The following is a 27,479-nucleotide window of genomic DNA, read 5'->3' as shown; positions in this document are numbered from 1 at the left end:
CAGTCTTGCCAGTCATGTTTGAGCGAATGGCTTCAATTGCACTCAGACTATCTGTGAAGAGGAAATAATAGGTTGGAATTAATGTGACGATTACACTCAAACTATAATGAACTGCTGCTAGCTCTGCTATATAAACAGATGCAGGTTCTTGAAGCCTAAATGAGGCCGAAACATTATTGTTGAACATACCAAACCCTGTCGCTTCTTCAATTCGCGATCCGTCCGTGTAAAACATTTTCTCAGAGTCAATATGCCTGAACTTACTTGAAAATATTTTTGGGATTTCCGTCGAACGTAGATGATCCGGGATTCCACGCACTTCGCGCTGCATGGATGTATCGAAAAATAAAGTTGAGTCAGGGACATTTAGGAGGCTGACACGGATAGGAATATATCTTGAAGGGTTGATTTCCTGTGACATATGGTTAAAATATACTGTCATGAATTTTGTTTGAGATCGAAGCTCGACTAGTCGTTCGAAATTATTAATTACCATGGGATTCAGCACCTCACATCTTATTAGCAGGCGTGATGAAAGCTCCCAAAATCGATCTTTTAATGGAAGAACTCCCGCCAGAACTTCAAGACTCATTGTATGTGTCGAATGCATGCACCCTAAAGCAATTCGCAAACAACGATACTGAATTCGCTCCAGTTTCATAATATGAGAGTTTGCAGCGGAACGAAAGCAAACGCATCCATATTCCATCACTGAAAGTATCGTTGTCTGATACAATTTTATTAGATCTTCCGGATGAGCACCCCACCAAGATCCTGTTATTGTTCGAAGAAAATTTACTCTTTGTTGGCATTTTGTTATCAGAAACCTAATGTGTCCTCCCCACGTGCATTTGGAATCGAACCACACCCCGAGGTATTTAAAAGTTAAAACCTGTTGGATCATTCTTCCCATCATATGGAGCTGAAGCTGCGCGGGATCATGCTTTCTTGAAAAGACGACTAACTCTGTTTTCTCCGCAGAGAATTCGATACCAAGATGAACAGCCCAATCGGACAAGTTATCTAAGGTATCTTGCAATGGTTTATGCAGATCAATAGCTTTGGGTCCAGTAACTGAAACCACGCCATCATCTGCCAATTGTCTTAGTGTACATGGGGTTACTAGACAGCTGTCAATGTCATTCACGTAAAAATTATAGAGGAGCGGACTGAGGCATGAGCCTTGCGGGAGACCCATGTAACTATTTCTGAGTGTTGCCAAATCGCCATGTGAAAAATGCATGCGTTTCTCTGACAAAAGGTTGTGCAAATAATTATTTATAACCGCTGGGAGTCCATTTTGGTGAAGCTTGTCTGAAAGAACATCAATGGAAACTGAATCAAATGCTCCTTTAATGTCTAAAAATACAGATGCCATTTGTTGCTTTTGAGCGAAGGCAATTTGGATGTCAGACGAAAGTAATGCAAGGCAATCATTCGTCCCTTTATTTCTACGGAAGCCAAACTGAGTATCTGACAACAAACCGTTCGTCTCGACCCAAGTGTCGAGACGTCGTAGAATAATTTTTTCGAACAATTTTCTGATGCAGGACAACATCGCAATGGGTCTATATGAGTTGTGATTGGAAGCTGGTTTCCCCGGTTTTTGAATGGCGATAACTTTCACTTGTCTCCAGTCAGGTGGAACAATATTTTGCTCAAGAAACTTGTTGAACAATTCCAACAAACGTCTTTTTGCGAGGTTGGGCAGATTCTTCACCAAGTTGAATTTAATTCTGTCCAACCCAGGGGCGTTATTGTTACAAGACAAGAGTGCTATAGAAAATTCCATCATTGAAAATGGGTTATTAATAAAACCATTGTTTGGAGGAGATTCCCGTATAATGCTCTGCGTAGGAACAGAATCTGGGCAAACTTTCCTAGCAAAGTCAAATATCCATCGGTTCGAGTATTCCTCACTCTCATTGCCCACGTTACGATTCCTCATTCGTCTGGCCGTGTTCCAAAGAGTGCTCATTGAGGTATCTCTTGACAAACCTTCGACAAAATGTCTCCAATAGCTACATTTTTTGGCTCGAAGTATGCTCTTGTACTTGGTTTCTAAAACCATAAGTTTTTCAAAATTCTGAGGAGTTCCTCCTCCCCGTTTTAGAAACGTCTTGCAAGCATTTTGTTTTGCGAGTTTAGCCTCTGAGCACTCTTTGTCCCACCAGGGGTTGGGAGGCCTTCTGTTAGTCGTTGGCCCAGGAAAGCGTTTAGTTTGGGATTGTTCTGCTGCCTCCAGAATCGAACAAATGAGGAAGTCATATTCTTCAAGTGGAGGGAGCTCTTCCATTGAATTCAAAATACTAGAGATCCTACTTTGGTATTTAATCCAGTCGATATTTTTTGTCAAATCATATGGAATACTAGCTGAATTAGCAATACATTTGTTACAGCTAATTGAGATGATGATTGGTAAATGATCGCTACCGTGTAAATCAGGCAGTATTTTCCAGGTGCAATCTAGTCGAATTGATGTTGAGCAAAGAGATAGATCTAATGCACTTGGGCGTGCAGGAGGTCTTGGGATCCGTGTCATGCTACCCATATTTAATACCGTCATGCTAAAATTGTCACAAATGTTTTGTATTAAAGATGATCTGCTATCATTGTAAACGGAACCCCACATAATACCGTGCGAATTTAAATCCCCCAGAATCAATCGTGGTGCAGGAAGGGCTTCAACCATTTCGTTAAGCTGTTGCTGTCCAACTTGTGCTTTTGGAGGAATATAAACCGAAGCTATGCAAATATCTTTGCCTTTAATGTTTATTTGGCAAGCAACAACTTCTATACTAGAAGTTGAAGGGATGTTTAATCTATAAAAGGAATAGCATTTCTTAATTCCCAAAAGCACTCCACCATACGGAGAGTCTCTATCGAGACGTATAATGTTAAAATCATTAAAATTTAAAGCTATGTTTGAAGTAAGCCATGTTTCGCATAAAGCAAATACATCACATTTTTGACTATGCAATAATATTTTAAATGAATCAAGTTTTGGCATGATGCTTCGACAATTCCACTGCAGGACAGTGATTGTATCATTTGCGACGGGTGATAAATTATCCATCAAAAGATACAAAACCTGAGACAATTGGCCATTGAGCTGATAACTGCTTCAAAAAGGTTCTAGCTATTGGAAGGAATGCCATTATGAGGGTCTTTAAGGGTTCAGATATATTGAATGCTGAGAAAATCCATTCAACAATTTCCGAAAACTTCAGTAATCCTGTTGGTGGCTGTGAAATGGAGCCCACTGGATTATTATCTTTTTCTGTACTAGATCCTGGATTGGTTTGTGAATTTGACAAACCAGGAGGCACAGTCTTTGGTTTTGACTTTTTTTGTTTAACACGGGGATCTTTTTTTGAAGATGAAATTTTAGGTGTCTTTTTTGGTAATTTGGAGGAAGACTTCTTTCTCTTAACTGACCCTTGGGTAGTGATAAACGAATTACCTTCACTATTTTCGTCAGATTCAGAGTCCTCTGGTTCCTCTAGATTTGAAAACCCGTTTTCGGTTTCCAAAGGGGGGACATCAATGACCGTTTTAAGCATTTCTGCATATGTGCGCTTAGACCGTGCTTTTAAAGAAAGCTTAATTTTGTCTTTGTGCACTTTAAATGCAGTGCATACTGAAATATCATCATGAAGACTATTCCCACAATAAATACATTTTTCAATTTCCTTGTTGCAATCATTATCTTTATGAGGCCCTTCACACTTAATACATTTTGGTTTATTACTACAGTAAGTAGCTGTGTGGCCGAATTTTTTGCAGTTCGTACAATTCATTACATTTGGAACAAAAAGCCGAACAGGGAGGCGAATTTTATCGACATAGACATGGGACGGCAACGCAGACCCGGCAAATGTCACTCGAAACGAGTCTGATGGGCGATAAACTTTTTTTTCCTCTTCATGAACTACTGAGTACAGTTGTTTGCACTCCAGTATTTTCACACCCTCAAGCATAGAGTTCTTGAAACGACCAACACCATGCTTGAGTAAATCATCTACCGAAAGACTCGCTTCGGTAACAACACCGTCAATTTCGACATCTTTGGAGGGTATGTAAACTTTATACTCTTTATTGAAATGTTCCGAAGAGACAATATCATTCGCGTGTTTCAAATTATTTACCACAACACGAATTTTATCGTTATTTACTTTTATGATCTCTTTGATTGAAGAGTATCGTGATGTCAAACCTTTATTAATTTGTAAAATGTTTAATGGCTTTGATATACGTCTAAAAAAGACTATCCAAGGCCCAGAAGAGCTCTCCTGATATTTTTTCGTTCGTGGGGGTATCGGATTCATGCTAAGATTTACGTCCATGGATTCATCCATTACATTAAAATTTTTAACCAAACTTTAAAATAAAATTTGAAACCAACACTACACAGTACTCAATCAAAAGGAAAAGAAAAAACTTCTACCTTGAAATTGTTGTCTATCTCCGTTGCACTGCCGTGTAGATCCTCGTTGCTCTAGATGTTCTTGTTGGGTGTATCTGGACGTTGATACAATTCTGAAGCTCACTGTAGCGATAGAATATGATGTGATGCTACTGCTACCTGACATCCAGCACCACTCGAATTCCGATTTGCTTTCGTCTTCGCCAGCTGTAACCAGCGCAGGTCACCGGTGTATACCTGCGTGTTGTATGGCAGTGGAAAGACCGAGTTGTCTTGTCTCCTTCTTCCTAGTGCTCCGCACCGATATGCTTCTGCACCGAAGTGCCTTCGCACCGGTGTGCCTTTGCACTCTCCTGCTTCTATGTGCCTTTGCACTCTTCTTCTTCAATGTGCCTTTGCACTCTCCTGCTCAGCACTTGTGGCTGTATATTGTGGCCTGGGTAGAGCTTGGGAAACGCCCTTTGTTGTTTCCTTCACCAGCTTGGCCCAGCACTAGGGCTCTCTTATGCAGCACGACTATACGTTTTAACGGCTGCTGTCAACAGGTCTCTACCTGTAGTTCAACCGTTGTTGTATTTAACGCGTGTAAACCAACCAGCGTTATTAAACTGTACGCTTCTATACACAACCTTCTCGGTTGAACGGCTATTACTGAAAAAAAAAATGACTCTGTGTATTTGGATAAATTGGAAAAATTCGTTTTCAAGCACTTTTCCTTGTAGAACTTCGAGCTCATAGACGTATTTGTAACACAAACTTGAGTTACTTATCCGAGGCAATCAATCGCTTGACAAATCAAATCTTTTTCAGTTAACTATTATTGATCTAACAGACGCAACGAAACGCCATTTCTTGCTATTTTACAGAAAAATACATTCAAATGTGCTGCATTTGAACAACATTTTTTATTTTTTTCGTAGAAAAATATTGAGCAATAAGTTTCAGAGACAGCAAAAAACTCTCAAATCGGATTTTGACGGGAAATAGAAAAATAGAAAGTAGACTTGTGATTGCTGGCGGAGATATTAACATACAGGTATGACTATAACTGAGCTGTGTGGCGACCGAGCACAGCTGAACATGATCGGTTCTTCTTTTTTTTCCAATTAGACTGTTTCTTCGTGTGTTTCACATGCATAGTAGTTCAATTGGCTAAACGATCTCCCCGGATAGGAGCTAGCTACGGGTTCGAGTCTCGTCTTAGCGGTAGCGTTTTCGCGGTTTAGTTTTATTCGAAAATCATTTTTTGAATGTGTTATTCTAGTTAGAAATTGATCAAATTTTTTTTTATTTCGATTATAGAAGTTTTAACTTTACCAGACTTTTTCATTCGCATCTAAAGCCGGACGTGCCAATTTTTAGGAAACTGAGAACATATTTCTCCTTTTTTTTTGCAGTTCCAGAACAGAAAGACGGACCCAATTAAACAAAAAAATTTTTCGTCCGAGAAGTCAGTTTAGACATTACACTCCGGTGTAATAGTAAAAGTGTTTTGCGTTTATGTTGAGCCGTCAGGTCGCGCTAGCAGTTCAACATAAACTGCTACGCACTGATGATTCAAAGACGAAACGTAAAATCAAATTAAAAATATTGTACGTGAGACAGTGAAACCTTTTATTTGAGCTTGAGTTTGTAAAAATTGAGTGCATATTCTTTCGACCTCAAACGGTTAGATTCTTTAATGTAATTTAATGTTCTGTTGGCACAGAAAGGCCAATTTCCTCAAAAGGAAAGCGATGACAAGAAATGAGCATTGCTTTGTTCCAAAGGTTTTTACCGGATAAGATTTCTATTTCGACGAAAAAAGGTGGGTGGGTAATTTCGAGGACAAAACTGGAGGACGTGAATACAAATGAAACTGAGATGTTTTTTTTCACACTCCCGGATATTAACAATCGTTCGTATTAGTTGATTGTCTGTGAGATTTTAGAGTCCACATGCTTAATGGAGGAAATCTTTGCACATTGAGAACATCGTTCTAATAAGAACCGAATTTATTCGATGTTATGTTGACTGTTCTTCTGCCACCATTTATTATCTACACCAGTCGATCTGAATTCTGGAACTGAATTAAAGAACAAAATTCGGAACCGGGGACTGGCTTCGATTTTAGTTAAATTATTTAGTTCTAGAATTCCGTAACCGAACTCAGTTTTAGAATCCAGGCTCTGAAACGAAGTCTGAACTTGAATTTCGAACACAAAATTCAGTTCCAAAATCCAGTTCCAGAACTCAAGTTTTGAATGCCATTTTAGCATGCAGATTCTGAATTCTGGAAATGAATTCTGAAACTGAATTCAGGAAGTTACACAATACAGATCTGGAATTCATATCTTGAATTATATTCCAGAACTTGGAAGTCGGATTCCTGAATTGTAATTCGAGAATAATGAATTGGATTTTTGGAAATAACAAGAGCGCAGGATTTCGTTTGTCTCGAACGCCCAGCAGACGCAGCGCTTGGGCGTTTTTTTTTGTGTTCGTTGTTTTTGCTGATATCGCCAGACAAGCGAGACAATTCGGCACCTTCGCTACTTCCAAAATATACAACTAACAGAACGATTTTAAGATCAGCACAACTCGAGATACTCATATTTAAGTTCTATCCATTCTTCCTCAGAGCGAATTTTGAAAAGGCGCTCCATATTGAAATAGGACGTATTCACGTCAAAATTGGTTCATTATGATGAACCTATGCGCAGAAAGTCTTGAAGAACTCCTGTCTCTTCGACGACGACGACGACGATGACAACACCTAGCTTATGGTCTTATGGTCCTCACAAGGAATCGATATCAAACGCAATTGTTGTCTTTGATAAAGTCATTCGCCAGTATCACAATTCTCAACCTCGCAGTCGCAAACTGGTGAAAAAATGCTTGGAAACGCTAAAACGGGAGATCTCACCCCTCCCATCGTACTCTCCGGACGAGGCTCCATCCGACCTGACCTGACGAATGATGTATATCTGGAAAGTTTTTTCGATATCAAAAAAAATTGATTCATGAATCAACTCGAAAGATAAGCTTGACCCGTGAATTAGAACATAAGATCTGAACGGAGTGTACTTTTAGTGTCAGTAGGATCGTTGCACTATCCATGCAAAATTGTCCTGTGTGCCAAAATTCAGCTGTGATGTTCTTTAAAAGCAGAAGATAGAATTTCACTACTGAATGAAAAATCTTTGCTTATTAAAGTGAACAAAATCATTTGAAAAAGTTTTCGAGTATTTTGAAATGTTGACGTAGGTCTACGTTTTGCATTACCATGCTCACCAGGGTTATTTTCAAAATTTCACAACACGAAAGTGTACCGAATTTACTCCGGATTTTGTTTCTTAATAACTTTTGTTTTGCTTGAGTTATTTCTCAAATTCTTTTACGAAACGTATGGAAGAAGGTGTAAAATAGCTGTTAATGCCCTGATTATTATGTTAAACATTGTTTAAATAGTGAAAAAACAGGTCCAACACGAACCATAAAAATCAATCGAACCCTGTTGCACGTTTGCTTGCTTCAGTCTATGAAAATCCACGAACGAAAACATATCGAGTGCGCGGACCGCCATCTACGTTTAGAAAGTGGAACTACGCCCGGAATTATTCAACTCCAGATTCCATTCCCCCAGCTTAAGCGCAGAAAAAAGAACAACTAGTTCTTCTGTGAGCAAATCTGCTGGTGGTCGTTCGCAGTGTAAGTTTCGCTTCAAACAAGAGCGATTGCGTCATCCAGCTGCTGGTCGTTGGCATTGGAGAGAAAGACAACGAAATGAGGACAACGATGGGTAACATTATACAAAATCAGCGGTTCTAATGGCTCTAATTGTTTTCTAAAGAACTACGAATCGAAGGTAAAAATCATCAGTTTAGTGCAAATCTAGATTAATTTGATTGGTTTTGTGAACTTTTCGCTGTGGCAAATTCACACCAAACGAATGCAAAATGGCGGGTGGGTAATGTCAGAGACATAACTGGATGTCGTGAATACGAAAACAACTGACATGTTCCTTAACACTTCCGAATATCAATTAGTTGATCAATTGTATGAATTATGCAAGCATTCCCCTTTTCCACATTTAGGCTTCACTTGATCTAGATTACTGTAAATTTCACACAGCGAAAAGTTCAAAAATCTAACCAAACTGTTCTCGATTTGCACTAAACTGAGAATATTTCCTTTCGATTTGCGAACAACAAATCCTAATAGTTCTTCAGAAAACTTTTAGAGCCATTAGAACGGCTGATTTTTTTGTAATGCTCTCCACCGTTGCTTTTTCATCCATGCAAATGACTGGCAGCTGTGACGTAATCGCTTTTGTCGGAAGCGAATCTAGCTTTGCGAACGGCACAAAATACATCTGCTCGCATTGGCGAGGCGATAGAATCCAAACTGATTCAATTTTTGTTAGGAGCTTTCTTTTACGTGATTTCGTTTGTAGCTTTTTCACTAATGGGCGGTCCTAACGGCTATAAAAATAGCCGCATACAGAATTTTAATGTCGATTATTTCATTTCGGATTTGCATAATTTATTGAAAGAAACTATTAATATGCTATAGGGATTCGTTTCTAGCATTCAGAAGGACCAAATTGAGGAACTCACTACGATATTCGTTACTTTTCAGAACATTTTTCTCGAACGATTTGTTGTACAGCAGCAGATATTTTGTTCTCTTCCTCAGAACGCGTTCTGATTGGCTGGTGTTGACATGGGTCAAATGAGACAGGTTTTTCAATAGTGTACTATTGAAATACTTCAATGTTATTGCTATACACGTTTAAGTTGAAAAATTTCGATTCTATTGGTAGTTAGATTATATAAATCCTTTCACAGATCACTGAGCTATGAGCTTTCAAAATACGAGAAAGGCAAACGCGCCTTATGAATTATCCTCCTTGATACTCGTTTATACCAAACATTTCAGAAAAGTTTAATTTTGAACTATTTGAGATTATGTCACACAACTGAAAATTTTATCATAAAATTGTGATCATATTTCCGATGGCAAGTAGAAAAAATTATGTTGATTCGTTAGATACAACAAGAGATATTCGCGATCAAAAACTTATCACTCTCTCAGAGGGTAAATTTTGAAAAGGCACCCCATAGTAAAGTAAGTCGTATTCACGACAAAAAGCCAGCATTTGACTGCTTCGCATTCCAGATTCGAGATAGCTCCGAACAGTGTTCAATTTCGTTGAAAATACGACCTTCTGAAAGGCTGAAATGAATCCCATGATTACATCATTCAGCTGTTGGTCGTTTGCGTGTGAGTAACAGGAAAAATACATTTAATCAGTACGAAAAATGAAAATCTGAAGTCTGAAATGAAGTAGTGAACCTTAAAATTTGCCGTTAGAACCGCTTTTTTGAACCTTTGATCTATTATGCTCATCGTTCGCTCCGTTCACAGTGCGGCTTTCACTTCAAACAAGTGCGGAAAATTCATCAAAGTATGAACACAACGGAGAGAATACGTATACAAATCGACAGTTCTAAGGGCCATGTCTCCACAGAATCAAGATAAGAGTTAATTGAATGTCATCCTATACATTGATATGATTTTATAACATCGATTATCAATCATAATAAGTGTCGTCACTAATACATACATACAACGTCCAAATTCATGGGTGCTAAACATTTGCGCTGTAGGGAAGGGCACACAAACAAGTGGAAGATTTACTTTGTGCGCCGTTCGCCGTTTGTCCCGTGTTGGCGGTTCAATGCATAGAGCGCTGGTCTTACAAACCAGTTGTATGTTCGAGCCCCGACCTGGAAGGATTCCTAGTGTCAGTAGAATCGTAGCACCAGCCATGCACTGGTTCTGTACACTCTGAATTGGCTGCAAAGTCTGTTGAAACAGAAGGTCAAATTCCTCTACAGGAATGTAATACCAAGGCTTTGCCCTTCTCCAAACGAGAGGTAACCGATTTTGCTCATGGAAATAATTATCAACTCTGTTGAAAGTTGGAGAAATGGTAACCTTCGGTTCTTTTCTGAATCCAAAGCATTTTACAAAGAACTGATGAGATTTTACTTGAAATGGATGATTTATTAGTAGAACAATGTACCAAAAAAATGTGCATGTTTTAAGTTGTCGACAGCAGCCCTACGTCGATCTCGAGGTTATATCTCTAAAATCGGGGGGCGGCCCGTTTGGCGTAAGGTCATTTGGCGTAATACCGTTTGGCATAAAATATATCGATAATATTAGGTGAAATAGCATTATTATTTTTTATTTTTAAAATTCTGTAGTAAATAGCACACAACCTTTTTATATAAGCAACTCACTTAGTGCCAACACAATATTCTGTTCGTCATAGATGATTCAGGTCGAGACAACCGAAGGCCGCGAGTGCGCCGGCGACCCGCCGTCGTAAGCGCCGACTAATGCAGGGGGCAGCGACCCCGCAGAAATCACCTCTGTCTAGTTGCGGGCGTTTGCCCGGATTACCCAAAGCTAGGAGCTATCCCTCAGTTAAGTCCGAACGATCGGCAGCGAGTTCGGACAGCAGGTCATTGAAATGATGCGGCGTAGCCGCATTAGACCTTTCAAAATTGCACTAAATTAGAACAATTTCTATTAAGCAGCAGGTCCATCTGTTATGTATAATGATTGTTATGCCAAAAGACCATTATGCCAAACGGCGTTATGCCAAACGGTATTATGAAAAACGACTTTATGCCAAACGTGGTAGCCCCTCTAAAATCACCTACTATAAGTTTTTAAAGATATGTTTTTATCATTATCTCTACCTAAAATGGAAACGTCAAATACTGTCGAATATGGTATAAAATCCAGTCGAAATGTAGAAAACCGAGTCGAAATGAAATTTAAGCTTTTTCAGTTTGATTGACAGGCAAATTGAATTATACCCATCCATATTAATTTACAGTGTAATTCACGAGCGATATTCTCGACTCCTAACTGAAAATCACTTTCAACCGAAACACGAAAGATACACGGCGCAGCTGAAATAATGTAAACACGCTTCTACTGACGCGAAGCTCAAGCTCAAGCTCAAGTTGGAATGCCGCGCGTTCGCCCAAACTAATTCGATCCGAGCAATCATCCGGTAGCTGCTCACTCACCGAAGTTTCATGAGTGGCCTCCCGATCGATTAGCACCAGGCAAATGAAATGACAACATCGCGCGACTACTTTCGGACTAGCCGAGCTGCACTGTGGCCTCCTCGAGGTTGGTTTGTGTACAAAGTTTTTCGTGTTTGCTTGAACAGATTTTGACACATGTCGCGTGGTGGCAGCGCATGGAAGGAAGCATCGGCTGTCTCTGCCTGCCTAGCCTAGGCGGTCGGAACTGGCGAGGCTGGCTGGGTGGCTGGCGGGCTGGTTTTGGTTGGAGGTGCAAACAATTTTATAATTTTGTTATTGAAATTGAAGGCCAAGCTCCGACAGTGCCGTAGCGGTTGCGCGCCCGCTTGCAGCTTCGTGCGATGCATTTCGCTGTGCGCAAATGTGTGTATATTTATAAAATGCACTTTTCTATCCGCCTGCACAGGAGAAAGAGAGAGATGGCGATGATGGTTGTTGTTGTTTATGCAAAAGGTTATTCGAAGCGATTAGAAAAGATGTATAAAATGACCGAGCCACCGCCGCCGCCGGCGGCCATGGCGATGGGGGTGGAAATTTATGGCTTTGCTTGTTACTGCGTGGAGTGCAGAGCACACAAATGCAGTGCACGGATCACCAACAACGCAGTATAGCAGACAGAACACAGGCCACACTCTAGCTCTTGCCACACGGAGAACCCTCCGATCATAAAATTGCAATATCGCAGTTTTTGATTCTTGCGATAGTTGATTCAACTAATTTCTTTTTGATTCAACCAATATGGTTTTTGATTTGCATATATTCAGGTAGTTGAAAAATGTGTTGTTTTGAATGCTGTCAAATGCCGGAGACAGCTGAAAGCAAAACAATAATCGCAATCAAAATATTTTTTGTTGAAATCTGTTCGCATCGCTTCGGAATGCAAATGAAAACAACATCGATAGTTAAAACGTTTGTGAAAATTGTGTTCGTTCGATTTGAATAAATTTATGATTCCATAACAAGTACCGAACAGCGGTATCGGGATAAAGTTAACCTTGCACAAAACGACCGAAATTAGCTCTGCGCCTAATTCGTATTACTGTTTTTGAATTAGTTGATTTTAACATAAAAACTGCCCAAATAACTAATAAATTGGATGATATTCAGAATTTAAATTGCTGAAGAAAATTCTTGTTTTTAGAAAGTATTTTTAGTTGGCGAAAATCCTGGACACAAACCAGCAAAAATTCAATCCCACACAAAATTCTCTTTGGCAACTATTTTGTGGTTAAAATTCATCACTGTTGAAAGACAGCACAAAGAAAACAAAAATGCAATTGGTTTTATTAACAAGTTTATTAGTCAAAAACTCATGAGAAGTGTCAAAGCAACACAATTTAAAAAAACAAAACCAACATAGTCTTAGAAATTGCTTGTGAATTGTTTTGATATTTTTGTGTTACATATGAATATTTGATTTTCTAACTGACAGTTATGTAATAATGCAGCAAACTTGCTTTGTTTAAAGTTATTTGTGAAGTGCTTCCAGTTCTCAGTGAATATTGGTGAAAACATAAGATTAAGTTATTGAGATATTGTTGGGACTTGATTCTAGTGCATCGTGCTTTCGAACATTTCAAATCGTGCCAGTGAACGACAGTTTTATTTATAGATTAACTAACAATCATTTTTGAACAAGGGCAGAATGTACTCAAACGTGTTCATTGCATACTCTTTGTTCATATTAAATATATAGGATTTTTGCATAATGCCATACTCATCGAAACAGAATAAACGATATTGTTCATTTAATCACACCCGATATACGAAAAGTCAACCAATAAAAATAGGTTAAGCTCTGCTCCGTGTCGGTATTTTTCCATACGTTGTATTCCGATATTTTGAAAATAACGCTAATCTATTTTAACACAAGAAACAATCTTTTCTCGGTTAATTTTTTAAATGAAAATATAGTAAGTGACAGTGACTCTGGTTACTTTCTCTTTTCTATTGAGTTTTATGTCGTTCAGGAATTTAACTCTGAACTCTTTGTATGAGACGACACCTGAATGATTTGGCTACCGTTTAATAACGTTTGAACGGAAATATTCATAGCTGCTTCACAATATCATATCAATAGAGGACAATTTACAAAATGAAAAGCTACTATCAAAAATGATAAGATTTTGATTAGCTGTTAAATTCTGTGGTTAAGTAAAGCAAATCGTTTGGAATTACACTTCGTGATAGTTTACAAAGAACAAACAAAAATTTGCTTGGGAGAAGCATATCATTTTTACTGTGTATAACCACGAATAGAATAAGTTTCATGAAAAGATTAATAATATGCAGAACACAAGGAAGAGAAGGTTAGTCAGAGTCATTTCGTTTTCTGTCAACTTCCTACGAAGCAACATAAAAGATTCAATAGAAACAATTCGGGGAAAAAATCAAAAAGACTTACTTTCTATGTAAACATTTTAACATTCGTTTAGAATGTAAATTAACAGTTTTTGTGAATGTTTTTTGTCCCTGCTTCGTATTTTTGTTTATATTTTCATCCTCATTATATTCATCAACCAAATTATTTTTTCTTTATCGAGTAATTTGCATCGTACTGACGAGATCAATAAATGTATGAAGAAATTCTATCGATGTCGTAGTATTTTGAGGCCAGTGGTGCGAATCCTGAGCATCTCATAATACCTGAAACAAATAAACCAAAACAGCTGATTTTGGCGAATAAAAGCTTCAATTAGCTTAACAAATAAACGATACATAAAATTTAATACTTCCCTTATTATTTTTCGAGCGTTTTAGTTTTTATTTTACTGTTTACGAAATAAGCAATCAACCCTCAGGGGTGCCAGGTCAGGGTTTTTAAAAGTCGGTTCGGTAGCACTTCAAAGACTCCAATTAAAGTGCTTCACTTTGTAGATTTAGGAATAAAAAAAAGCAATCTGGGTTAGTTTGAAGTGCGTAAATGTTTTAATTGTTTCAGAACAAATTGGAAATCCTTAAAATATCTTCAAAACCACTAGAAAGTCTACAAAAATTTCTCGCATATCTGCAGCTTTTATAAAACCTCTGCAAAATTTGAGACAAATGTGCAAACGTGCCATCACTGTCCATCCAAACAGTTTTTATCAGCCCGGTGGCAAGGATGGGGCGCTCCAGCAAGTGCTATCGTAGCTAACATCTGGGGCATTTGGTGGGCAATCAGAGTGCTCAGAGTATGGTAAACAAACATTCGAGCATTTCAAATCGAGTAAAATCTTAATTTCCTTATCGTAGTGATGATATTTTGATCGATAATTTGCGGGGGAGTGTGGTAAAGGGTACTGAATAAACAAGTAGTTTGTAATATCCAATTTTTTGCCATTCTCCTTCATTGTTTTGGGTTATCAAAGTTTAATTTTTTCTTTAATACTTTTGGTGAAATCTGTATAAATCTGTATTAAATTTAAGAAATCTGTACTCTGTATTAAATCTGTGTGCGCATGTAAAAATCTGTATAATACAGATAAATCTGTATAAATGGCATCTCTGGATGAGAGTATGGAATCCACGTTGTAGAACTAACACTGGCGGCGAGATAGGGCGGTTTTGGCTGAGTTTGTTATTTTCTCACAAAATATAATATAGCGCCGGAATCAACGCAAGTAAACATCGGAACAAAACATGGCTTAACATTCTATTTCAGAGCTAATATCTGTTTTTTCGGGTATATAGTTTAATTGTCCAAGTTATCAATGTTTTCTGTCTTGGTAAATATGAAAAAAAAAAAATTTGTTAACGGTTATAGTCTATTCCAGACCTTATGAATTTTTCCAAAAATAAGGATAACCGACCTCAAGATGGAAAAATATCGCCACCTGTCCATTCACCATCGTGAGTCTGAGTACTCTCCCGTTATCGGATCCGAATGAATTCGAAATCAGAGATGCCAGGTCTGCAGATTCGCAGACAAATATTTCTTAAATAGGACGTTATATTTTGCAGATTTTTTTTTCGAATTTACAGACTTTTGCAACCTTGTCAGAAATTTTTACCTGGCATCTCTGGTAATTAGTAATGGCAGAAGTTTAGATTGGTGTTATTGTAGTGGTGGATGTTTTTACGCTGATCCTAATCGAAAATTGATCGAAATTTCTAAAATTTTAAAGATAAGTACTCTTTTATTATGTATCGATTTTTTTGTTAGGCTCATTGGAGCTCTTATTTTTAGTAAGACGAAGTTATTTGCTTCTCTATCGGACTGAAATAGATAATCCACAAGATGGTGAAAATTACGATAACCTTGAACATAACAGATTCTGAATTTTATAAAGAACGAGCCCAAATGAAACTTGAAACGTGAAAATACCGCGAAAATGTGAGTATCAATTTTGAATATTACTTTCAACTTTAATTATTAATGTTACCGTACACGCAGAGAAAAAATTGTAAATATAACCAAATTTGGGTTTCACGCAACGATTTTTTTTGTTAAAATAATGACAAAAGAAAATCTGGTTTGATATACAAAACATTGCTACTTGAAACTACAAAACATGATAATCAATCTTACTCAATGTGCTAGTTTATGTCAAACGACATTTTGATAAAAAAAAAACAAATGTTTCATCTTTGCGTTTCTGTCAATTTCTTGACAAACAATTTTACAGTGAATTCAATTTGAAAAATTTGTTATGAATGAACGAAATTTAGATAAAGTTAAGAATTTTTGTGCTTTAAAATCACAATCTTTTCAGTTGAAATAAAATACCTAAAATTTAGCTATTTAAACGAACGCTAGTGTTTCTTGAAATCATTCAAAATGTTGCCTTCGGTACGTGAATATTTTTCAATTACGATCTCATCAGTTACCTCGAATTCCAGTCAAAATTTATGCTAAATTGAATATTAATAATTATTGCTACTGCTACTGTTATCAGTTTTATATATTTTTTCATATTCTTTTCAAGTGAATTTGTTATTGTAAGTCGTATGTATAATTTAAATTAACTAATCACCAAAAATTTGCCTGTTTCTTTTTCTTGTGGATGTACCATGTACGGAAAATAAGTGCTAGTCTAGAGGAAGAAAGGAATGAGTATAATAAAACAATTGCTAAATTACAACATTAAGAACGTAATTAACATTCAAACGGAAAGGAAATAACTGAATCGATAGATGCAAAAAATATGTAGAAAAGTGTGTGAACCCCTGTTGGCGGTTCTCGTCGATGCACAATCCCGCGATTGATTAGCTGCCCATGAAGAAACAGGGAGGGTCCTCAAACGGCGCCTCACACTTCGACCAAACATTTCATGTCAACAAAATGAAGTTTCGGATTATAATTTTTGAGCTTTCTCTGTAAGGTAAGTTGAATTTGAATTTCTGTTTCTGATGTGAGTTATTATTCCACTTAAGTGAATTACAGGTGTTAAAGGTTGTTGTTCTTAATCATTAGAATATGAACACTCCCCAACATTCTAACCCGTGTGCATATATATGTATATATTTATACATATAAATGATTGATTTTATTTCACCAATTTTCATATGTATACAAAATTTTACACACATACATACGTATATGTATACATATATAAGGTTCGTGAATGGAAGTTTAGGTTATTAAATTTTTGTTTTGGAAAAACTGGACCATTTCATTTGTTTCCTTTGCTACAGTTTACTGTTATAAACAGTAGAAATATTGCTGAACTCAAGGTCTATTTATCAAATAAACTGACAATTCCAATAAATAAACTAATATAAATTAAACTCGTTATCGGCTGTAGCTAAAATTAACAGTTCGTATTAGTTAATTCAACAACAATTTTTACTGAAATAAACAATAATTATTGGTTAAAAGCAACCACAATTTTTTTGATTCTCCAAAAAACAACTAAAATCGATTTGTTTTTCAACTAACAGAATTTTGTTTCAATAACAACGTCTGTTATTTCAACTAGAATATTTGTTGAAATTGAAAGGTATGTGTCCTCACTAATTGACAGCATTTTTTTTCAACCAATTAAATTAGTTGTTTCAACCATCGTTTCTGCTAATCGAAAAACAAAAATGACAGTTTAGTTAAAACAACAATCGATTAGTTGTACCAAATTTTAACCAATCGAATTCAGAAAATCAACTAATATTCTAGTTGAAATGGGATCGCGGGTGGTTCCGTGCATCCGGGGTCGAGTGTTTATGACGCGTCGTCGTTGGCTGTTCTAATCACTCTTTGAACTGTTCGGATTGCTTCCGGGATTCCTGGGACCGGCGTTTACTCGATGGTAGAATATCAATCTGTGAACGATTTCATTGAGCAATTTAAACTGGTTGAAAATATTGTTTCTTAACAGCAATCAGCAACCTCAGCAAGTGTCATCACTGCGTGACAGAACCATAAGTAGAACATTGCAAGTCATTGAATTACTGCCCAGCTCAACACACGTCGGCGAATTTCCCCCTGCTTTCGATACTAGTTCTGTGGGTCAATCGAGTCAGCCGATTTTGGCTTGTTTCGCAACCGTCGACGTTGTCAATTTCGCATAGTAGGCAGTGACCAATATTTCTGGAGCAGTCGACAGCACAATAACAAATGCCTACTATAGCAGTTCGACCTCGGCCCGCGTAGCGAACAGCAAATCAGGAAGCAACCGTGTCTATCTAATCAGGGTAATCTTATCACGTTCCTGAAAGCCTCCGTGTTCTAATCTGTAATTTGTTCCGCAAAACACAAACCTGCACCGGCGCTTGGCACTCGGTGGCTGGCAAGGACAAACCTCATAGTCCCTATAGCTTGTCAGTAGTCAGATGTGGGCACAGACAGGTAGACAACGGCGAATCGGAGAATCGCCCGAGTGCCGCAAAAAAATAGCAGGAGCTCGACACCCCTCCCGGGCACGTCACCGCAGCCACTGCTATTCGGTGAATGCAAATGAAGCCCCAGCATTAGCATAATTAATAAATTATTATTAAGTGTTGTTTCATTCCCTCCTAAACGGTTTCTTGCCCCCTGCCCTCTCATTCCTAGTACGACGCACTTTCGTTTGTTTTAATACGGACGGCGGACGGCTAATTGGTGTTGATGTTGTAATAATTTACCGATCGACCGTGAAGTACCAGCGATCGATCGATATGATCTTGAAACATGCTTCCAACATGATAGTTTTATAATCAGCGATAAGCATTGCAGACTCCAATTTGCAATTTCTTCCAAGGAGCTCCGCTCTGGAGACATCTCATCGTTAACGATCGGTGTTTTCGCTGATCTATATAATTATTTAACTGTTGTTCGAGAGAAGATTGCTTCAATTAGGAGGTTAGAATGATTCTACTGAGAATCTGTTGTGCATATTATATAACCAGGAAACGAGAACACGACACCATAAAAATCAATAAGTTAGACTATAAAGGTCAAATATGTTTACACGAAAGAAAATGTTCAATGGTTTTAATCATAAGGATTTAAAAATGTCTCAACACCGAAGGAATTAATTAAACTTCAGTTTACATCCATGGTGAAGCAATACCATTGAGAAATACAGTCAACCGAAGCGGTCTCAGAGTGCTTTCCTGTGGGATTTCTTGGCTAAATAAATTGAAACCAAAAACCTTCATCTGATTAATTAATGTCGTTCACAATCTAATTTTCAAGCTATCGAGTTCGAATCAGAAATAATTTCTTGAATAGTCTTAAAAATGCACATTGAAAAATGTCAACTCTGTGTGAAGGAAACGAAATATGGTTAAAAATTTTTACTTTGCTTTTCATCCCTGATCGTTAAATATTCAACCGAGATTACAAAGCAACACAACGAGAAATGTTATTGGAGTACTCTATATGGCATCGAGTATAACCGATCGGCTGAAAAGTTCGTATCGTTTCTATGAGAGGGCGCCACTAGAATTAAATCCATACCATTTTCAGTTAGTACCAACCTTCAAAAGATACGTGTATAAATTTGACAGCTGTCTGATCATTAGTTTGTGAGATATTGCATTTTGAGTGAAGATACTTTTGTTATTGTGAAAAAAATGGATAAAAGGAATTTCGTGTGTTGATGAAACACTACTTTTTGATGAAAAAATGTGCCGCCGATACCAAAAAATGGCTTGATGAGTGTTATTCAGACTCTGCACCGGGCGAAGCAACAATTCGTAAATGTTTTGCAAAATTTCGTACTGGTCATATGAGCACCGAAGACGATGAACGCAGTGGACGTCCAAAAGAGGCTGTTACCGATGAAAACGTGAAAAAAATCCACAAAATGATTTTCAATGACCGTAAAGTGAAGTTGATCGAGATAGCTGACACCCTAAAGATATCAAAGGAACGTGTTGGACATATTATTCACGAATATTTGGATATGAGAAAGCTTTGTGCAAAATGGGTGCCGCGTGAGCTCACAATCGATCAAAAACAACAACGAATTGATGATTCTGAGCAGTGTTTGAAGCTGTTATATCGAAATAAAACCGTTTTTTTCGTCGATATATAACAATGGACGAAACATGGCTCCATCACTTCACTCCGGAGTCCAATCGACAGTCAGCTGAGTGGACTGCACGCGATGAACCGAACCCAAAGCGTGGAAAGACTCAACGATCGGCCGGTAAGGTTATGGCGTCTGTATTTTGAAATTCGCATGGTATAATTTTCATCGACTATCTTGAAAAGGGAAAAACCATCAACAGTGACTATTATATAGCGTTATTAGAGCGTTTGAAGGACGAAATTTCATGAAAACGGCCTCATTTGGAGAAGAAAAAAGTTTTGTTTCATCAAGACAATGCACCGTGTCAGAAGTCGATGAAAACCATGCTGAAATTGAACGAATTGGGCTTCGAATTGCTCCCTCATCCACCGTATTCTCCAGATTTGGCCCCCAGTGACTTTTTCCTGTTCTCAGACCTCAAGAGAATGCTCGCTGGTAAAAAATTTAGAAGCAATGAAGAGGTAATCGCTGAAACTGAGGCCTATTTTAAGGCAAAGGACAAATCGTACTACCAAAATGGTATCGAAAAGTTGGAAGATCGCTTTAATCGCTGTATCGCCTCTGATGGCAATTATGTTGAATAATAAAAACGAATTTTGGCAAAAAAATGTGTGTTTCTATTAAACGATACGAACTTTTCAGCCGAACTGTTATGATGACCAAATGCTTTGATGCAATTCAATAAAGAAAACTATTGCAATCTCAGAGAAACGCTCTACCAGAGTGCAAGCGTTACAAAATATGTCAACCTTGGTGTCCCCCTTGGATTCTAAGTTCTATCGCCAAAGCCGCTAGACGTTCAGAATTCGTTTTCCATTTTAAAAAATTCGATATCCAACGTATTGAAGCTATTCAACGCGAATTTGTCCGATTAGCTCTCGTTCGTCTTTCTTGGTGATATGCTTTGAATCTTTTGAGTTAGTCACCAGGACCGATGTTAACTGATTGATCTCGATTTACTATCTGTCCGTCGCGATGTTAGAAAGTGGGGGAGTGTGGGTCATTTATTCGAGAGCCGTTTCGCCGAAAGGTCAATTTCGCTGATTTCTTCAATTGTTTTTATATCGTAATTGGTGTTGATTCAAAATAATGACAAATGAATGATGATACGCCCGTTTTGTTCACCCAAAATCGCACTTCTGAAATATTAGGTCAATTCGCCGAAAGGGTAATTCCGAATGCATCACATTATTAATTAGAACACTACAAATTATGTCTATTGATTCATTCACTATGATGATTCATTTGCACTATGCTAACGGAAAATATCGCAATCATTTGCCTGGTAGAGGAAATGCTTTTATGCTTAATGATGCTAATGAAGACAATAAGTTTTCTTAGGAATTCCGTTTTGCGGACCATGAACCAATCTAAAAAAAAATATTCTAGATTTTTTAGATTAAACACAGGGAAATTAATTTATCCGTTACTTTTAGTATGATACATTTCAGAAGTGCGATTTTAGGTCAACGAGCTTAAGCACTATTATCTTCGATTTGTCATTATCTTGAATCAATTCGAATTACGATATGAAGACAATTGAAGGAATCAGCTAAATTACTCTCTCGGTAAAATGGCTTTCGGAGAAATTACTCTTTTGGCGGAGTTCCATTTGGCAAAATGAAATTCGGTGAAATGGCTTTCGGCGAAACGGCTTTCGGTGAAATGACCCTAATCCATTCGAAAGGCTACTTTTGTCACAGATCTACTTTAATTACGAATCGATTGCTTCGAGCACTTACATCAATCTACATTTCTAATGCTCTCTGTCATCCTCGAGATTTTTTTTTGAGAAAAAAAAACCAAAAAACATCCAAAGATGGTATACATTTTCAGGGTTGGATTGGAAATGTCAGAAATTGTGAAAAGAAAAATAATAAAAATGTTTAAGACAGTTCTACATGATTTCTGAATGTTTTGTCAATTTGCAGAAGGTTTTTGGTGAATTCAGTATTTGGCAAAAATCGGTTCAGCTTTTAAATGATTTTGGATGGTATTTCCTGAATAACTCAAAAACACAGCTACCGAAAACAGATCAACCGGATTCTCAAAATGGTTGATAAATTTTAGAACAGTACAAAAAAGTTTAAAACAAGGCAGGAGGGTAATGTCAAAGACATAACTGGATGCCGTGAATGCGAATAAAACTGGGATTGAAGAGAATATATTGGGTTTAATTCCACTGTAGGAAGAAAATCAAAATTTCAAAAATCGTGGCTGACTGCCATGTGCAATCACTGAAATGTTTCACAAGTAACTTCCAGACAAAAAGATCATCGATAACAGAACTCTTCGCAGAAAAATTCAGTACTGATTTTTTTGCACACGCGATTCTAACTGAAACTGATTTAACATGGCAAAATATCAATTGTGAAAAGTTCACTAGCAAACATCCTCTCGATGATATTAAAAAAAAACAATTCGCACATTGAATATATTTGATGTGATTCTCGAGCAAAAGATTTTTGGGAAATGAAATCTCAACCCATGAAAGAAAACACGATGAATAAATTCGTAGATGAACAAAAATTGAGCCTTTCGAAAAACGTTCAGTGCGCGTTAGGGTGGTTGATAAGTCGATCAATAGTGGTGATGTATTTGAAATTTGTTCGCCAATACCGTAAAAGTGGAGTAACTTAATCAATAAGACCAACAAGTGCTGTGATGAATAATAGTTTATAATGATAACTAAAATTAAAGAATGATCACAAAGAATGTTATGCAGCTGATTAAAAAAAAATATGCTTCAATTTATCATATATATCATACACAAAAGCAACCGGGGCGCAAGCTATCGCCAATTCAAACGCAATATTCAAACACTGCGTTTGCTGTGTGTTCGAGGCATGCAAAATCCTGCGCTCCTGTTACATCTCTAAATCAAAATTATGTTGAATAAAGTTTTATCGGGTGCATGAGTGTAATCAATCACCTGGAGTTAAAACTGCCTATCGTCGCTATAATCACTATTTGGAATGTGGCAAAATATGTTGTTGTTCGAATGGACCACCCTACGCACATTAAACATATTTCAGTCGTTATTTCTCCGTTGCGATGCAGTTGTGAATTTCTTTAGGAGAGATTTTTTATTGATAAAAATCAGTGTTGGTGATTGCCGAAAATTTGACAGAAGCTGCTATATTGCTTTCTATATTGTATACAACATTTTCAATCCGGTAGAAGATGCTACAAGAACTCGAGTCTCTGAATGCATGAACCTCGAGAGAATTTTTCTACATTTCTTCGCTCCTCTTCATACTCTGAGTGTTTCACGGCCCTTAAAAAAATTTACAGTCTGATATTGATCGTTGCTGTGTGGAATTCCCCAAGAGAGAATCGCAAGTTCACAATTATCGCAGAAAACCGAATCGATGATTCAACTTGATGATTCTCGTACTAGGTTGCAATATTTCAAAACAATTGTGTGGAGCATTCACAGACATTTTCATAGACACAACTTATACAAAGGTTATATGCACATAGTTAGAATAAGCGGCAATAGTAAAATGATTCTATCGCAATAATCAATTGCCTGTATAGAATCGGATCGCGAAACGAGAATAAGCGACCGTTTGTTGCTTCAGAGAGGATCCCCACAGCAGCGTGCTAACCTTTGATTCTCAGAAATGTCATCGAGAGAAATTCGCTCTCGCACTGGTGTCTATTCTATGATAAATGAGCCATGCCGGGTGTTTGTTGTTGCGATGATATCCGCCTCTCTTTGATGGCACTGATTCAATCGTGTGAAGAGTTGCTGGTGAGTGTTCTTTGATACGATAAAAGCCATCCTTGATAAAATATAATAATTAAATTATGCACGAATAACTTCGGAGTCGAACTGAAGCGTAGTTGAAATTCAGCATCGAACTATCATCATCATACCTGTTTTTCGATTATCTCTTTAGCAATATTGCTGTAGGTGAAAATTCGTCATCAAGTTTCGCTGACACAAAAAAAAAACACTTCTGAACTTCGAGGTTCAGAGTTTTGTTGATGCTTGCTTCATGAATGAAAATCTCTGAACTGAACTTTCTTCATCTCAGGCATTACATTTCTTTTGTGGAATTTGGCCTTTCTGTTTCAACAGACTTAGAACAGAATTCTTAGTGTACCGAATTATTGCATCGCAGATACTACGATCCTACTGACACTATGAATCCTTCCATGTCGGGGCTCCAACATATGACAACTGATCTGTAAGATCAGTGCCCTATGCATTGAACCGCCAGCCCGGATCCGGTGACAATGAAAAACCTTTCTCGACCATTGGAGGCAAGATTACAATATCTCAGTAGTTATCATTATATCTCAGAAAATGATTACAAAAAGGATTTCACAAGAAGGCCACTTTGAAAAATTTGGGGGTTTTTTGATTTGTACAATAAGTACGTTTTCGATTTTTTCGAAAAACTTCACTCACAAATCTGGTCTTTTTAGGCGAATTTCTTCACGCGAACGATTTTCTTCAAATAGTGAAAATAGAAGAATACTTTAGAAGATCTCTGGAGAATTTGAGAAAATTGATAAAGTATAGGGTAGATTTTTGAGATTTTAGAACGCATAAAACATTGAAAAAATATCCAGAATTTAATTTAATAAATATTTCAGATTTCAAAAACCTTGAAAAGATTTCTGAGAATCTCAGAGGTTATTTGAAATTCATTGATTTCAGCTAATTTAGAATGATGGTAAAGGATAATGGAATATTTTGAAATAATCTACTGTCTTTTTGAAGAGTTAGAAAATTTTATAGTTTTTTCAAAAATTTCAGAAGATACGAACCATTTTAAATGCCTCTAATTATTTCTGAAGATTTCATAAAAATTAAAAAGTTAAAAATTGATACATTTGTCGAGATTTCATGATAAAAGTATAATTTTTCACATCTGTAATTTTCTTTATTTTTCAAAATTTGCGGTTTCAGCAAATTTTGTATTGGTAAACTGAAGAACTCTGTTTAATATTGAAGTACGTTAACACATATTTCTCCTTCTTCCTCCTTCGGTTGAGTCACTCCTCTTGAAATGATGCCGGTTGATGGCACAGCTTTTAAGCTATATTGCCAGTAAGTTTTTGTTTATAGTCCAATGGGCTACACTTTCACTGATCGTCAATAAAAGCAATCTTAAATTTATCGTTAAATTAAAACATGATGCTAATCTGTTTTTCGTTTCTCGCGGGAGTGTGGACATTGAGAGCGATATGAAAACCGTTGATTTACCACCATTCACTGGCGATCGCAGCAGCCCTAGTTAAAATGCTAGGCAAATAAACAACGCCCTAGCAACTACGTAGTGAACAACATCTATTCAATACAAGGCTACTGTGATCATGAAAATCACACAATCTTCTCAGCACATTAGCTTTGCCAGGTAATTTTTGACTCGAAATGTGCTACTAAGATTGTTCTACATATCAAAAATTGCATCAAGAATATGAGTTCCAGTTGTTCCACCGAACAAGTTCGCACATCAATCATGTGACGGATGACCTTCTAGTGGTAGTGATCAATGATCAGGTATCGAATTCGTGGCCACCGCTCATTCTCGTGTATCATTACCTGTTCCGACAGTTCGTTTAATCCGTTTATGAAGTAGATCGCCAATCGATCAAACTTCACGATCTCCTACTCTTCGCGTCGAGACGGTCACGCAAACTGGCAACTATCAAAATATGCGCAAAAATCGAATCAACAGCGCCAAAATAAAGCAGCATTGCTTCAACGAAAAAAAAGACTCACTCCATGAGCTTCTCGCCAAATCTGGGTCAAGGTTGTGCCGGTTTCATTTTGTTCAATTTTTCACTTACTCATTTCGCGTCTCGTGGCGCGGTTGGTGTCGCGTTTTTTTTTCGGTCTTCTGTTGTCCCCCTTTTCGGTTTCATTACTGACTTCTCCCCGAAACCATACCCCCTGAAAAGCGGAATGTCCGCATGCGTTCTGTGGATCAGTTGAAACAGGTAGCCTGCGTTTTGTTCGGTGTTTGTCCGTTTGTCCGCCCGGACAATCGAAGCTTCGAAATTTTGTCTGCATCTGTTTTTTACGCGAAATACTTTCATCATCATCAGACCCGACGGGTTCAGGATAGTAGCATCAGTTTTAACACTCGCGACCGGTTACGCACTTTTAACTATTTACTACTGTTATTCTACTTCATGAATTAAATAAATATAAATCCTAAAAGTGTGGAACTAAAATCATTTTGAACCAAGTGTCAAGAATTAAATTATGTTCCATCAAAACTATTGTTTGAATTGAAATCCCGAATAAAAAATATTGTAGAGCAACAATATTTCTTTGCAAGTGGACCATTCAAAATTTTATAGCGACCGTAGAAAATAGATTTTATTGGATTAGCGGAGATTGTACAGAGTATTTCTAGATTATCAGACCAGGGACTGGCATCAACAGACAATAGTTAATTGGTTATATTGGTTGATCTGGACAGCCGGCTACCGAGAAAAAAAAATTATTTTTGAAATTAAAATCTATCGGAGTAATATTAATAGGTGATTAAACAAATAAGATTATTCCTACTATTCATTCAATGCATCGATTTACGATATCTCTGTTGCTAACATTGCAATATTAAAGGATCTTCGCAATATCAAACAAAACTTTTCTCAAAAATAAGTTGAGAATCGATAAGAGATCATATTGTCGAAAAATGATAAGAAAATATTTTTGCAAAAATAGCTGTTTGTTAAATGAATAGATAATTAGAGAATTGGAAATAGAGTAACCAGATGCGAAAGGTTGAAAAAATCTGTTTACTGAAGGCATAAAGAAACATCTGCAATTGTCGTCTTTTACTACATGGAAGCAGGAATCAAGTGGATCTAATCGTGGAAAAGTTTTTTTTTTCGCCGGATTCCACACGGCATCTGGGCTGTCCTGCTGTCCGGAGAAAGATAATAGGTACTTTCTATCTCCTAGTAAAACCCTAGCTCCTATGTCATAAATAATACGATAAATTGTGTACAAACCTTTTCAAATATAATGTCTAGATTTTTAGTATCGTAACGATCGTAAATCTCAGATTTTCCTATACACTTTTTCTTCAGGAAACATTTGTGTTTCGACGCGAACACCATCAAATAATTAAATTAATTACTAATTTGTGAAAAGAACACATTGTATTTTTAAAAAAAATTTGGTCATTGAAATTCAATAAACAACATTCAATTATTCGACTTTTTTTTGTTGGTATCCGAGGAAAACGAAAAAAAAACCTTCAAATTGGACAGTTTTTCCCCGGTGCGACGTTCTGCAGAAGGCCTATTATAAAAATATTAATTCATCAAAAATATATTTGACGCGAAAAAAGATTTGAATCCAAGCCACAGGCAAAGTAAAATCTTAGCATAAAATTTCTTTTCTAGATCTCGACTAACTTCACAGTCGATTCTGAGCGTACAATCCGCCAGATGCCAATTCGTCAAACTGGTCGATATGTCGAATGAGACATTTCACAGAATTATTCGCATTGCAATTTTTTATGTGGAGTTTAC

General features: G+C 37.2%; 1 protein-coding gene across 3 annotated transcripts in view; it reads right to left on the bottom strand.

Moving 5' to 3' along the window:
• Positions 1 to 27,479, bottom strand: part of LOC131434845 (ecdysone-induced protein 74EF) — an 854,531-nt gene that overhangs the window by 791,668 nt on the left and 35,384 nt on the right. The gene's annotated exons all lie outside the window — the stretch shown is intronic.

The sequence above is a fragment of the Malaya genurostris genome, chromosome 3 (assembly GCF_030247185.1).
Source record: "Malaya genurostris strain Urasoe2022 chromosome 3, Malgen_1.1, whole genome shotgun sequence".
NCBI lineage: Eukaryota > Metazoa > Arthropoda > Insecta > Diptera > Culicidae > Malaya > Malaya genurostris.
This window is presented reverse-complemented; position numbering and strand designations above follow the sequence as displayed.